This window comes from Anas acuta, chromosome 3, assembly GCF_963932015.1.
Source record: "Anas acuta chromosome 3, bAnaAcu1.1, whole genome shotgun sequence".
Lineage (NCBI taxonomy): Eukaryota > Metazoa > Chordata > Aves > Anseriformes > Anatidae > Anas > Anas acuta.
Genome location: NC_088981.1, coordinates 66913205 through 66929614, shown reverse-complemented (window position 1 = coordinate 66929614; position 16410 = coordinate 66913205). Strand labels below are relative to the sequence as shown.

The following is a 16410-nucleotide window of genomic DNA, read 5'->3' as shown; positions in this document are numbered from 1 at the left end:
TTTGTGTTTAGGACTTGAAGGCCAGTGTAAAATAACTAGTATAAATCAACACTTACCTTAATTCAGCTACAGGGATTTCTATTGGCTGAGAATTGAGTGTTTGGTGGTGTTTACAGGAGACCTGTTGCAAGCAATCAGCATCACAGACCTAAGAAGAGTGAAGTTGTTGCAGCTCTGTTTATCAGTGGCACTGGTGATTACAGTCATTTGGAAATGTTATTCCAGCTAGAACAGCCAGGGAGTCTGTGTCCAGAAAATAACGTGAGCTTGCTAGTAAAAATACAAATACAAATTAAATGAACATAAAAAATTTAGGGACATCTCTGATAAGAGGAGGATGAGGGCAATATAAAAATGAATTAAGAATGATTTGAACCCTGCAAAGACAGAGCATGAATTATGAATGTACCATTACCTTCTCAAATACCTAACTGACTTACTGATTTCTTAAAACTTTGTGATTATTTGAAATCTTATTTCTGTGCTATAAGGTCCTTGAAGCAAATCCTGTGCAAGCACACTTATCTGACAAGTGATGTTACAACAGCAAGACAATGCATACAGAGACAGGTCTAATTGCACCATTTTTGTTCTCTTCATCTCAGCAATCCCTAGAAAAGCAAAGAGGCCTCAGCAGACCTATCTCTGTATTGTGCTGTAGTGTTTCTTCTGGTATTTTAATCACTTTATTCAAAAGCCTTCTGGATATGGTCCTGGGCATCCTGCTCTAGGTGTCCCTGCTTGAGGAGGGGTGTTGGACCTGGTGACCTCCAGAGGTCCCGTCCAACCTCAAACATTCTGTGATTCACATTTAATTTGAAAAATTCTGATCCTAAAGTCAAAATAATGTACCAGTCAATTTCTGTTAAAAGCAAAAAGTGAGCCTTTAACATTTCATGGGTAAGGAAAATGCTTTAAAATAAGATCATAAGATAAAAGGCAAAAAGCAAATTGTGAGCATTGTGCCTAAAAATTATGAGCAGAAGTTAATTGTGTTTGCTCTTATAGGAGCAAATCCCATTAGGATTTGTAAAGAATGGAGATGGTGAATCCACCCTTTTCATTTGCATAGCCTACAGAAGTTTGGCAGAGTTGGATCTGCATGGCTATGGTGGGAATAAAGCCTGATCTTTATGTTTGCATCCCATACACTTCAGTCATGAAGGGTGCAACTGCCAAGCACTAGAGAACTAAATTCTAAAAAATCATTTGGCAGCATTAATCTTCTTTTCCCTTAAATTGCATCTACTTCATGCTCAGCTCATTGACCGTCTCCCAAACTACTGTAAGAAAATAAAAGCAGGTGCACATTATTTGAACATCAGTGTCTCATCAGGTTTAACTATATGCTTTCTAAATTACGTGTGACACTAAATACAAGGTCTGGATGCCAGAACCAGAAGTTGACCATCTGTGGGCTAACAGTTGCAAAGTACTGCATTCTTTCACAAGCAAAATGCTGGCCAAGCTATTGCTTCAGTGAGCCATGGCAGCAAAGCAAAAAAAAATAAAATAAAATAAATAAAAACAAAAATGAAGATTCTTAGCATTTATGCGTATTCAGAGGAGGTCACCATGATCACTCTGTCACAGCTGCACATGTGCTCTGGATGAGGCACAGAAAGAGGGAACAGCAATCGGGGGAAGTGAATGATATTACTGAGAGGGATACTTTTATTCTCTGCCAGAGTCAGTGGAAAGTGCTGTCAATAACAAGCACCATAGGAGAGTAATGACTGCAGAAGACCTCTCTCCCACAGTGAGATGCTGCAAAGCCTGAATGCCAATCAGACCCCTCCTCTTCTGGCTGTGCAGAAAAAAAAAAAAAAAAATCCCTTTGTTTAGTGCGTGTGTGGCTGATTGAAGCTATTGTTGTTTAGCCTGGCTCCATTTTCTTTGTGGCTCACTCAGGGAGAAGCGAGAGTTGAATTGGGGCTTTCTCTCCCCAGAGAACAGCCATGAAGGCAAGCAGTCCCATTCCCAATTAAGGGCTGCAGTCTCACAGGAGACCCGCTTGGCTATTGCTTTGCATCACGTTTCAGAGTGGGGGTAACAAGGAGGTGGTGGAGGAGAAAAATGCAAAACATTTTCTAAATCTCAGCTTTTATGCTTAACATAGGGTATTTGGTAAGGTTCCTCCAATTTCAGATGCTGCTTATGAGGTCTTGGGTCCAAGAACTGATGATATGCTGTCATTATGGACTGGGGCACTGATTAAAGGCTGACACAGAATATACAGATGCTGTGTTAGGGGATGTTTGATCTGGGTAGCGGTTAGCTGGCAGACACCCCTAAAAGAAGTCAATCTGTTGAAAATTTTAATACATGGTAGGGAAGCATTACACTGAACAGAACAACAGAACCTGGGGGGAAATTGCATTAGTCCTTAGTTGCAAAAGTGGTCTCTGGTTCTGTTATTTGTCTTGATAGAAAGCAGCAAAACAGCTGATATCCAAGTTAGGATTACTCCTGGAGTCAGTGGAGCAGATTGAAGGTTGTCTTTTTCTATAGAGAAAGGAAGATTTTATTAGGCAGTAATAACCCTTTATGTCTTAAAGGGCTGGCTGAAAGTCTGTCCCAGCATTTGCAAGTGCATCTAATTCGTTACCCCTACAGGTAAGACTGAGGCAAACTGAGAACAATACAGAAAAGAATATACCATCTACTAAATATAGTGAGTGGTAGAAATAAGACTGGTTCTGAGGTACATCTGTTGCAATCCCATTGACTTCAGTGAAGTCCCTTCAGGCTGATGCTTTCCCACCACAGCACTCGGGGACCTCACTGGTGGGCAGCAAGTCCTGGCGCTGCACTGGGCAGAGCCAAGCGGGCAGTCCAAGTGCAGATGGAGCAGCTGCGGGAAGGTGTGCTCGCAAATAGGGGCTGGATCAGGCTGGCTGCTAGCTGTCGTGCTGATGTGATGTCGTGCCTGCTGTTCTCTTGGCTGCGAGGAAGAGATCCAGTGCAGTGGCCAATGCCTTCCAAAGGAACACAGATGCCTCCTCTGCACTGCTGCCATCATATCCCAGAAGGGTGTGTTTGCAGGACTGAGGCTTGTCAATGCACAGTTTTGGTACTGCTTTCCTTACGGCCTTTTTCTTTCCAAATACTCCCAAAGCAAGTAATGAATTTCTTAACAAACCGTGAGCTCAGGTGAGTCCATACAGCACAGCCTTTGCACTGAAAGTCACCTGTTAGCGTTAAGTCAGAGGTTGGACTCGATGATCTTGAGGTCTCTTCCAACCTAGAAATTCTGTGATTCTGTGATTCCTACAAAGACAGACTCACAACTGTTTCCCAGTTAGAGGTGTTCTCCCCAAGGTGGGAAGAACCATAGTTTCACGTCGGTGTAGGCACACCACAACCTTTCTCATTCTTAATAACTTTCCTCTGGGTGAGATACCAGTCCTGCATCTCCCACACCTCCTTTATAGGAGCTCCCCAAAGAAGAGAATTTCATTGCCCCTCCAAGAGGACTAGGAACAGCCAGACTGTCTGCTATGGAGTCATCTAATAACTTTCCAGTTAAAGCTAAAGTTCAGGTCCTGTACTTAGGCTTTTTTTCAGCTGCTGGTATTGGTGGTCAAAATTTTCTTTCACTGACCTACAAGAAACCATATTCTTATTTTTGAGTGTTTTAGCACCCCTCATCAATAGCTATTTATGAAAGCTTTGTTTTTATCCATCCTTTCCTGCAGATATAACCTAATAACACATACAAAGCTTGCCATATGTGTTTGTGAGACTCTTGGCTGAAAGATATAACATAAATTCTGTGTGATGCCTATGGCAAACATGCTAGAAAATAATTAGCCATTGAAATTGCCATGTTAGCATAGATTTAATGAAAACTAATCTTTCTTTTATGATTTAGATCTCTTACATACGGATTTATGAAGTCCCGGTGGATGCCAAGCTGGCAGTGATTGTATTACAGCCATCAGCTTGCTTAATTCTGTTCAGCCTCAGATCTATTGTAATGGACGGGGCTGCCCATAGTAAAAAGGTAACACTAACACATCAACAGTGCCCCTTTTCTTGTTTCCTTTCTCCACAGCATTCTTAATAATCTATGACTACAAATGCACCATGAGATCAGAAAATCCTGGAGAACATATTCCAGAGAACTATAATGTTCAGCGTCCTCAGGCATTATTGTTGTGTTACTGCTGGGCAGTTTCCCTGACATGGGGTAGGTCAGTGTGAGCATGCAACTTCCACAGAAAGCTAATCTCCCTACAGCCTCATGGTCTGTGTCAGTCACTAGCCCCTCAAATAATTCATTAAACTATTACCCAAATAAAGCACAGTTCAATAAATTAGCATAAACCACCAAGAAGAAATAGGCGAGCCTTAAAAGGGGAATGAAGATCAAATAGAAAAATACAAATGGTGATACATTCAGAGAAACAAAACAAATTAGATGAACACAAATCACATTCATCTGCTGTTGAACTTAAAGGGTGGTTGATTTTTTGCATAGTAATAAAAGACTTTGTTCCTTAACAGTAACCTGTCAACCTGGTTGCTCTCTATACAGTAGCTTCCATTTTGTGTTTCAGGCTGTAATAGTGGTAAAATCTGGCTTCATGTTGGACTTGGTGATAGACTTCAATCATCTGTGAAACTCAGCAGCATCATACTCAGTAGTAGCAATTTCCTGTTATTACTTATATCTGTTATTATTCGCCCAACACCCATTAAACCCTTCAGAGATACGCAAGAAAGTCCCAGGTCTAAGCCTGAAGATGGGTGCTGTGGTACTGCCACATGGTCAAATAGCTCAGCAACACCATGCCACACTGCGACCAGTGCTGGCACTGCCTCCTCAGAGGCCTTCTGCCGGGTCACCATCACTTCACCTGGCTCACCACCCAGCCAGGAAAAGGGATCAGAATTACTGGCACCTGAAGAACTAGTGAGCAGGTGCTTTTCACTGAGCCAAACATGAGCAGAGTGTGGTCCTGCTTTTTATTTTTCTATTATCACTGAATTGTACTTCAGAGGATGAAAGTGAACATGGTACAGGAATCTGTCAAGAGCATAAAGAACATGATTTCTGTATGACTGCTTAGAGTTACCTTTTCCCTGTCCTTCAGTTATTATGACTTGGGAAGCTGTTTCATCAGCTCATCTCAATTCAGCAAACCACTTAAGCATGTGCTTAACTCCAGCCAGGAGTTTAGGCATCCCACATGTTTTAATCCCACATATCATCTATGTTCTTTCACACATACCTGTCTCCAGTTCAGAAGAGCACTCCAGCACACATTTAACCACAGTCTTTCCTATTCATTATTCCAAGTGATTATTATTGAAGTTTCTCCTTTCTTTATTTCTATCTCACTCTTAACAACAATCTTGGTTTTTACCTTTTCTTAGCCCTTTTCAAAATCCTTTTTGCTTACATACAGGAAGCGTTTATGTGTCCTTTCACTAATGTTGGCCCAGTATTACTTCAGGTTGACTTCTTGAACAACGTGATGAAACCTAACAGCGTTACTTGTTCGTTTCATGCATGTACTCAGGGGCAGGTGGATCAGTCCTTTTCAAAGTACTGGATTACCTACTGGTTCTCACCCATTTCACTTTAGCGAAATGAAGTTCACTTAATGCTTAACCAGAATCCCCATATTCTGACAAAGGCTGGGTAACACAGTCATAGCTGTAATTGTGGGGACTGTGCTGGTAATTGCTTTGTGGCTTCTGAGCTTCATTATTTAATGGCCCAGTCTTGCTACATGGTGTCCTGAGTCCAAAGCTTGGCAGTGAGGGTGGTTTTACTGGACTGTGTGCCTGGAATACCTACTTGGAGCAAGCGGATGGTGTTCATCAAACATAGATGATCCCAGTTCATACTTTGAGCTCTAGGAAATTTCTTCAAGGTAATGAATTACTGAAGGAGGAAGGAATGAACTGACAAAGAAGTCAGTAAATACAAAGTGGAACTGGGTGTGCTGACCTGTGTGAGAGCATTGTGTTGGCTGTATCAGGAATTAGGATTTCCTACGTTTTTTCCCTCTGCTTCTCCTGCACCTACACCACGGTATTGTCAAAAGCAGGTGCTGGAAGAGACCTGCAGTGGCACAATAATATTGTCAGGAGCCTTGCTGACATCTATGTGACATTTGTTGTTTCTTGCTCATAACACTTCTTTCCCTGAGACAGAAATAAGCTCGGTCCTACATGGTTTATTTTTGACAGATGTGTCAGTATTGCCCCTCCTTGAATTACCTTCGCTTACACTCTATGAATTCTCAGACAGAAATGATAATAATTCAGTGACTGTGTCAACAGCACTTCTAAGCATCCAAGGACAGTGCTCTTCAGTGTCAGCTGATTTTAAGACATACAATTTATCTAACACACTCCAATCACTCCTTTCGCTCTTCTAGCCCAAGCTGGTTCCCCTTTGCGACCAGCAAGAGCACGTGAGACTCTTCAGTTTCTGTGCAAGCTGTGTGACATCTCCTTGCTATGTCTCTTCATCTGTAACATTACAGTGGCCTCTAGAGGTCCCAGCCCCCAGGAGGCTGTACATAAGTAACAAAAGAGGCAGACAGGGAACCTGCCTGGGGAGGCAGACCTGCAGAAGGTGGGAGCTGGGAAGCTTTATTATCTCAGTGTTACAGATGGGAATTTGAGATGAACTGAAATTGAGTGATTTGCATAAGATAATGCCAGATGTCTTTGGCAGAGACAGAAGAACACTCAGTTTTTTATATCTCAGATTAATATTTAATAATGTAACTAACAATATTGATTTAATGTAATCAACAGTGCTGGCTACCATTTGCAGCACTGGTGATTTTCCAAGATAAGCTCTGCCTCTCCTATGCACAGAAACTCACCCTTCAGTCTGCCTGTGCTGCCGAAAAATCTGGTAGCTGTTAGCTGTTTTTGTCTTTGCTCACCTAAGCTGTCAATAGACTTCTGGCACTGATGAGAGCTCTGTGATCCATTACCAATCTGCTGGGCACTCTAGTTCCTTTGGCCTTTCAGTTCTGATTAACAGGTGTAATTAATTGTGCACTGATGAGGCTTGCAGTGACTAAGTCTTTTGCAGTTAGGTGAGCAGCATGTAGATGCTGGAAGGCAAACTGTGAAGAAAGAAAGAAAACAGGAAAAAAAAGCTGTGTGGACTTTTGTTCCTTTGAAGTGACCTTTCAGTGCAGGTCTTTTACTTTTTCATTTCCTTTATTTTGTTCCTTTCCTTATTTGTTCTGAAAGGAGTCAGGCATTCCTTGGGAAGCAATTCATATGTAAAAAGTTTTTGCATTGAGATTCATCTGATAAGGTCTACAGAGGGGACTTATTTGCACTGACAGGTTGGCAGCCAGACAACCTCTGCATTTTCTAAATGAAAGGAGAGTAGCAGCAGGACATCTCCTACCCTCTGCCTTTCGGTGTTGGAAGAGAACCAAAATCTGGCAAGCAGCAGTTCTGGGGATCCAGCTATTTAGGAGTGGCAGAAATGCATGGACACTGGGAATGTAACATAAGGTTTGCCTTCTGTGAGAACTCACACAGACAAGTGACATTTGGGTTGGTGCTTTTGGGGGGTGGGGGATGGGAACCTTGACCTACCGGATGCAATTTACTTGCCTTCTTTTCAGCAGTAAGTCCAAACGTGAAATAACCTAAATGGATTTTTAATTCTTGCTTGTAAAAGACAAGGCAAGCACAGAGATTGGTTACAACATAGAATATAAAACTGAATGGGGGAGAAAATGAGCCAATGTGGGATCTCTTTCCTACTTCCTTCAAACAAACCCACAGGGGAAAAAAGGTAAAGGTGCCTCAAAAGCCTGCTTCCTCCCATACATCTCGGTGGTGTGAATGTCAGGGCAGGGACACCAAGTCTTCAGATAGGGTGTGACCATGTGCGCCCATGTTTATCCACGTACAACAGCATACATGTTATTGCCTGCTATGTGTTTTAACCCAGGACACGTAACCAGCTGTATAATAGAAAAAGGTCACTTCTTGATTTTTGCCCTGAGTTAGTCTGCCAGGCTCCAGCAAAGACTCTCTACTGCCCAGCGTGTGGCATAGCCTGCATCACAGCATCTCAGGGAAAGGGGGGCAAGAGTAGCAAATAAATGGGAAGTTAGCACAACTTGCTGTTAATACGTGCTCATACAGTCCTGCACATGGCGTACTGAAAGAGTGTGTGCTTTTACTGCTGTGGGCTACATCTCCCTGTGCTGAACACTTCAGTGCATGGACTCACTGCATAAAGACCCATTGCTGCTTGGGTGAGTTTTATGAGTGTTTTTTGCAGAGACAGGACTGCCATTAGTCTTGGCATTCCTCTTAATGATGCTAAGGGCACTGGGAAAATACACAGTAAAGAAATACTTAGCTGCATTGCAAAATGTGTCTTAAGTGGAAAAAGTTGTAGTATGGAGATGATACCTGTCATGGTTGCTTGCATATGCTCCAATTAGTCTTTCTCTTCCATTCATTCACAGGTAAAATAGTGCTGATGCTTGAAAATATGGGTCTTCTTGTGTTACCTGCATACGTGACTGATTGTACACTTCTCTTCATGGCCACCCACCCCGTTGAATCCCACTCCTGGCACCTCTGCTCCACTTGTTCCCAATGCTACTGTTTACTAGGGCTCATGTTCTTGAAAGGAACACAGCAGATGTCAGTGACATTGCCGTGGTCATAAAAGTGAGATGAATTAGTATGATGCTCTGCAGAAGGCCAGAAGTTACTCCTTGGTCATACAAATGGCACTGCAGACTAATAGCAGTAAAAATAATTAACACTCCTGCCCAGGCTCAGTGTTTCTGTATATTCTGTACGTATTTATTCAGTAAAGCTAGCACTTTAATTTTAAAGATATAACTAGATAAATGTCCTATTGCTTTTCATTCAATCTTCTTTACAAATTCTGATGTGCATTATATTGAAAGGTTTTTATGATATCACACTTATCTTAAAATAAGTTTGTTTTCCATAAAACATAAAGAGAGGCTGTTAACTGTCTTCTACACAGTTACTATGTTCTTTATCACAAGAGGAGAGGTGAATGTCAACCTTAAATCCAAAACAATGTTATCCATTTCTACTGAATTAATTTACAGACGCTAAACAACTGCCTTAAGTAGCCATGAACACCACTGATGCCTACAACATGAGCCCATCTGCCTGATGTAGGCAGCTGGTAATTAAGGAGCAAATCACAAGAGTTCCTAAGGTTTCAGATAAATGTTTTTCAGAGGGGACCTATGTGTCATACCGTGCTGCTAGACAGAACTGTGCATGACTGTGAATCCCAGTGGCAAAACATGACCTGGGATGTTCTCTGGCCCAACTGCCATTTTCCTGTCTAATAGACCAAACACTGGAAATCTTTTAGACTCATATAATCATTTGGGTTGGAAAAGACCTCTAAAATCATCAAATCCAAACATTAACCTAGCACTGCCAGGTCTACCACTAAATCATGTCCCTAAGCACCCCATTTACATGCCATTTCAATACCTCCAGGCAATAGGTGGGCAAAAAAAGAGGATGTGGAATGTCTTTAAAGACAGGCCTTTACCATATCAAAGGAAGTGTTGTTGAATTAGCCTATATTATCCAGTGTCAAGCCCCAATGCAGGTAAACGAACATAGCAGAGAAGATGAACAGCTCAGCCTTTGGCTGTTCTTTGGCTAATGCTCTGACTCGGTTATATAGTTGGTGAGAATTTGAAATACAAAGGATTTTTAGAGCTATATTATTGTGTTTTTCGAAAGATATTTTCAAGGAAAACCAACAAAATCATCATAATCTTTTCCTTCCTTAAATATGACTTATGGTTAGGGCTGACTTGTCCCTCCCTAAAGACCAGCCAAGACATACTGGCAGCTTGTATATAAATGCCAGCAGTTCAGCTGAATTGCACCTTGATGCCCATGCTGATGGTCAAGGAGTTAAGTTAAATGTAAAAATATAAAGTAAGCATAGCAATATTTGGGAAGGCACTTGTTGGCTTTGTCATTCTCTGTCTTCTGTTGGAGTGACAGACATGCAGGTGGGTGAGAGGGGATGCCAGCATCCCCCCTTAGTCATCTGCCTTGTGGGTCTAAGAGGGAGGAATTAAGTATGCATATGAGAAGAGGGCATTTTCTGAAGTTTCAGTAATAAAAACAGGGAAGAGATGGATGGGAGAGTAGACACAAGAGGCTACTTACAGGGCAGGTGGTCTAGCAGCTTCAGCAGGCAGCAGTGGACCTTGGGGTGAGGAAGAGCAGGAGACATCCAGATCAAACCCTTGTCAGAGCAAGCACTGGGCCTATTTCAAGAAACAGCAAAAAAGCTTTTCAATCCCTAGACATGGAAAGGCTTCAGGCTGATGGCTTTTTCAGGCAGCTACTGCTGGAAATCCTGGAGGGACAGATTTCCACAGGGACAGCTCTTGTGCGAGGAGATGCTAAACCAAGGCAAAGGAAAAACTGGAGTGTGTTTATTCAAATATTTATAAGACAGATGACCTGAGAAATTCACCTGGCAGGAGGTTTGATTGCATGCATTTTTCCAATCAGGGTTTCATTGCAATATGATCAGACCCATACAACGAACAATTTTTACTTTTTAGACCATAAGCCTGGGAACTGGGGCTCCCGCCTGTTCATTTTTCTCATGTCCAGATTGGCCTCAAGGAAAACATGACTGCAAAGCAGCAGTGGTTAGATGTGAAACCTTGGGGTCATCTAATATGGGGAAGTTACAGTGCTTGTCAGAGGTGGCTATCAAAATATCGTGGTATTAATGTGTTGCAGTATTTGAAATGTAGTTGAGTCTCTCTGAATATCTAGCACTCCAGTCACCTCTCAAATCAGAGGTGTTATCCTTCACCTCCTTTAACTCGTATCTAAAATAACGTGTGAAACCACGCTTTTCTAGGTTTTCATGTTACAGCATGAAACGGTGGTTAAAGAAGAAGGAAAACCCTCTGTCTTTCACAGAAGTAGAAATGTGAAGAATAAAAATAAGGAAGGCATTTTGGATTAATGTATGAGTACCCTGTGGTTATGCAGGAGCCTCTTCCCTGCCTTGATTCTCCTGGCTCCAGTCCTAGCTGCAGTTCACCAGCCCTACAGCTTCTTTTTCAATTCACATTTTCTCTTCTACAAACAAGGGAGAGGCAAGCTTGCAATAGAGTTTGTCCAAAAGTTCTTGTCCAATCCTTCTCTCAAAAGCATAGATAAAGTTTAAATCATAGAATCATAGAGACATTAAGGTTGAAAAAGACCTTTGAAATCATCTGGTCCAACCACCACCCTACTACCAATGTCACCCACTAAACCATGTCCCTGCGCCCCAGGCCCAACCTTTCTTTGGCTATGAAGATGGTGAAGGGCCTAGAGGGGAAGACGTATGAGGAACGGCTGAGGTCACTTGGCCTGTTCAGCCTGGAAAAGAGGAGGCTGAGGGGAGACCTCATCACGGTCTACAGCTTCCTTGTGAGGGGGAGTGGAGGGGCAGGCGCTGACCTATTCTCTTTAGTGACCAGCAATAGGACCCGAGGGAATGGTGTCAAGCTACAACAGGGGAGGTTCAGGCTGGATATCCGGAAAAAGTTCTTCACTGAGAAGGTGGTCGCACACTGGAACAGGCTCCCCAGGGACATAGTCATGGCACCAAGCCTGCCAGAATTCAAGAAGTGTTTGGACTGTGCACTTACTCATATGGTCTGAAATTTTGGGTAGACCTGTGTGAAGCCAGGAGTTGGACTCGATGATTGTTGTGAGTCCCTTCCAAACCGGGATAGTCTATGATTCTGTGATTTCCTTGAACACCCCCAGGGACTGTGACTTGACCACTTCCCTGGGCAACCCGTTCCAATGCCTGACCATTCTTTCAGAGAAGAAATGTTTCCTAATTGTTTTAATCCAAGGGAGTGTCTGTGAGTTTATGCCAGAGTAATAAACAGCAACATATCATCCCATCTGAAGTCAGCTGGGAGAAAATCATTTCAGTTGCTAGGAGAAGTGTTGCCTGTCCACATCTTGATTTTTAAGCACCTACTGATACATTCTGTCAGGGTGAGTATAAGTACATGTAGCTGTGAAAGTACCCTTAAAATGTCATAACAAAGTCCTGATTCCTACAGTTGTGTTTATTGCTTTATTGCTAGGTCTCAGTGTCTTAGTGTCTTCCTCTGGCTTTCAAGAGCAGCAGCAGCATGGGTGAGGAAGGTAGGGGTCACAGAGTTAGCAGAAGCTTTTGTGGTGCTCTGGATGCTAACGATATTGCCAGTGGCTGAGTCATTTGACCTCCACTGGCTGTAAAACTTTATTTTTTAGTTGATTTTTTGAAAGGGCCCTGGATTGTTTTCAAGTGTCAGTAGAGAGAGAATCATCTGCACAGCAGTGAGGGGAGAAAAGAGGGATGCAGAGGGGAGCTGAAAGAGCCCCAGAGGAGGAAGGGATGCTGTGTGTTTTGTCACATCACTCCTTCACTTCTTCTGGGCTACACCAGCGCTTGTAAAGTGAATGCAAATATGTGATATGCAATGGAAATGGAAAAAAGAGGAGGGATTATTTTATTATTTGGAGGGATAATTTGCATTCAAGTGCTGGGATTTTCCAGAGTGCAAATCAAACCAACACTGGGAGACATCTGTGTATGTGTTTCCAAGTCACAAAATACTCCAATTGCAAGAGCTGTTAAAGGCCTGTGGGTGTCAGACCTTGTTTCAAAACAGGGCTCTTTCCAACAGCTAGTCTTAATTCTTTACCTGAAGCTATATGTGTAGTAGGTGAAGATCTCTGTGGTATCACAGAGTAAGAATGATAAAAAATAATGTGAACAGCTAGCATCACTAGCCATCCATCGCAACCCGTTCCTCTCACAGATGACTGCACACTATAAAGCAGAAGGTTTCTAGCAAGAGCTGAGAATGTAAAGTCTCATCACAGAATATACTCCATACATACTGACTATTGATTAGTTGCAGCAACATTTTATTCAATTTTAGCATATTTTCATACCTCTTAAGGGCTTCTTGTCTTCTTTTTGAAGTCAGTGTTTCTATGATAATAAAAAATAGTGATCATGAAATAAAAATCAGTATTTCAACTATTATATTGATAGATTATATATCACTAGTATTAGACCATGAGTCCCTCAGTCCACATTGCTGCTCCTGACCTGCTATGAAATCTTTAAAAAATATATAAATAATAAAAACACGAAAAATAAACTAACTAAAAATCAAAATAAAACCTCAAACTTCTAAAAAAAATAGACTAGAATTCAACTGAAAACATTTTTACATTTTCTCCTCACTGGAGATACCATTAATTTTCATTTTAAAAAATGTTAATTTCATTTAAGCAAATGTTACATCTTTTTGACTGGTGAAATTGATGCAGAGGTCCAGATCCCAAGAAGATTTTTTCAGCCTTTCCTATTTGCAAGATATATAACCTGATAACCAGATATAAATGCAATAATTTATTTTGAAAAAGGAATCTTATAGAGGAGATGTGTAGCAGACCTGAATAGGTGTTATGGATCTTACACATTTAAGAAGTTCAGAATTTGGCAGTAGATGAGCCTATGTAGTTCAATATCTTGCCTAAACTAACATACAGGAGAATATGTGTGTGCTATTGTTTGTGTGGTGTGTAAGTTCTAGAGCATAAATCAACATGGTTATGGTTGTGAAGTACATGTTTATGTAAATCTTGCTTGCTTTTGAGGTTATGTTTTCCCAGACCAATATTTTTGAGGGTTTTATTTGTTTGTTTGCTTGTTTCAAGCTATTTTTCCAGGAAGCTACCTGTAATGGGCATGGAAACAAATGTAAAGGTGAGATATCTAATCATGTAATATCATGGCTGTAATGTAAGCGAACTATACTGACCCATTCTATCTAAAGTAACTTATCATCTCTTAGAGGAGGACTTGTGTGTTTTTATGCAAAAACATTATGTATTCCTCTTCATCTATATTAATTAGAGCAAGGTGTAAGGAAAGACCAAAAATTAGAAGCAGAGGTTGTCAGGAGAGCTCTGTAGTCTTTGCTGTCACAACAGAATACGTCACTGAACTAAGAATGGCTTGTTATTTATCCCTGTCTAGCAAACAAAGCTAAATCTACATCCCTAAACCAAAGCAAATTATTATTAACCCAAAAACAGGCCTAAATCATACCATTGGAGCTGTCTTGTAGCTCACTTAAGAGAATAGCATAGATCTTTTATGCAAATCGTGAATGTTGCCGGGCTGGAATTACTGAGGATATGTGCACATTATTGCATGAACGTGCAAAATGGTAAGAGCACAGTGGTCAATTGATGCATTCTGTAAGAACGTGGAAAGGCTCTCTCTGGTTTTCCATGAAAATCTTGATAGCTAGAGAGAAAAATGGAGAGTGGAAAGCTAAATAAAAGGCTGTTTGAAGCCTCCTAGTAGTGTGGGTTTGTGGCCACAGTTTTTGCTTGGGGATTGACAAAAATCTCGTGATGAGCCTAGAAATCATGGTGACTCACAGGCTTCTGCAATGTGTCCTTGGTTCTTGTGTAAGCTTCGTGTTACTGCTTACGAGGTGGATAAGCATCCTCCTCCTACGCAGGTACTGCAGGTATGGTTTTAGCAGGTGAGTGCATATGTCCAAGCAGCACTGCTATGTTCCAGTACTAGCTTCATGCTATTTCTCTTCCTTCACCATCTGTCCAGCATGGTCAGCTTTGTGCAGTCACATTTTGACTGCTTTTTGGGAGCTTCTCACTAGAAGTGTTCAGCCAAGTGCTTGCAACTAGAAACCCCCACTTGTGGGAACATCCAAAAGAATCTAATTCATCTGAGCTGTCCTGCATAAATTTCCCATAAAAACCTGTGCTCGTGTTACATAGCTTATCTCACTGTCAGTGGTAAAGTTGATTGAAAGGGCTGAGCCACATTTTATAATTTATAGATCTGTAAGCTGGAAACACCACAGATAGCTCAGATTCTCTACTGTCATGCACTTCGTGGAGGCATTAGCATACTGGACATAACAGATGTAACTCATCCTTGCTCAGATTATGCTCACTAGGCACATGGCTGTAGAAAGTCAAGGTCATTAATTTAAAAACTATGAATGTACATTTAAGTTATCAAAGTACAGGAACAATTACAGGATATTCAGTAATGGTTTCATTCTTGCTTGATGGGCTTGCAGAACCCTCAGTTTTCCCTTCAGTGATCAGCTGCAGCTGTTACCTCCTTTTCCATCAAGTTCACATGCAGGTTCATCACCTGTGATTTGTCTTCCATAAAAAAATTCCATCCAGCTTTTCTTTACAACATGAAGCTTTTCTTGATGCTAGATGCCACCCAGTGTTTTATGAGAATGATTATATTAACCGCATTTCCTGAAAGCTTACTGTTCCACTTCTCTCACAGTATGAGGCTGCTTTACTATTGCTGGCAAACAAGAATTCATACTTATCCATCATCTTCTTTATGATGAAGTTTGAGTCTTCCAACACTGAAATTGAGGTAGCATCTCTTCTCTGAGAGGGTCAGATAGCCTGCTCATGCTTTCTGACTGTCTGATCTTGTGTGATATACCTTCATCCTGCCGCTCTTGATGAGTTTTCCATGAGAAATGGAATTGGTAAGGTGACCCCTACTTTTGGAATGTTTTCCTCTTCCTGAAGCATTGTGCTGATACATTGCTCAACGTTAGATGCATCACTACAGCACTCTCATATATAAAATATCAAAAAAGCTCTGTCTCTGTACCTTGCAGCCCTGAGTGCTCTGTCGCTTGTGTCAGCAGCTTGTTCTATGAAGGTGCATTGGCTGAACTTTTATGTGCTGAGCAGTTGTTGCATGACTGAACTGCCTCTGGACTTGGACTGTGAAATAAGGGGAAGGGAGAAAAATGGTGAGTCTTGTTTAACATTCACAACTGGGCTGATGAAATTGTCAAAGAACACCAATAGTGTCTGAGTCAGATATGCATGTAAGGATATGAAAATGTGCTAATGAAGAAATGGTCACTGGTGATACCAGCATAACTGTAACAAGCTGGATGTGTGAAAGGGCATCTTGTAGTTGGGATACGTGGTCATAATTCACACATTAATGGTTGGGCGCCCCATCAGTTGCTGGAATTTCAACATGAATATTAATTGTGCATGATGCAAGTTCCTCCTACTCTAGCCCTGCAGTTTCACATTATAGAACCTCAGGTTGCAGTTATCAGCAAAAATATCTTACTAACACCTTAGTCCTAAAAACAAACAAACAAACAAACAGAAGTCTTGGCCTCATTTATAATTAGGTATTATTTTTCAGTGTTGTGGAAATGCTACAGTGTCAATTACTGTTTAAGCTCAGACAACATGATAGGTATTCAGCAATTTGCTTAAAAATTAGCAATCACGTAAAGGAAACACTTTTCTATAATA

The 16410-nt window shown here is 41.4% G+C and overlaps 1 protein-coding gene and 1 long non-coding RNA gene across 5 annotated transcripts in view; both read left to right on the top strand.

Moving 5' to 3' along the window:
- The window catches only part of SLC35F1 (solute carrier family 35 member F1), a 244294-nt gene that overhangs the window by 163212 nt on the left and 64672 nt on the right, over positions 1-16410 (top strand). The gene's annotated exons all lie outside the window — the stretch shown is intronic.
- Positions 7058-9356, top strand: LOC137853033 (uncharacterized). Its single transcript, XR_011094175.1, has 3 exons — positions 7058-7175; positions 7329-7503; positions 8475-9356. It is a non-coding gene; the product is annotated as an uncharacterized lncRNA (long non-coding RNA).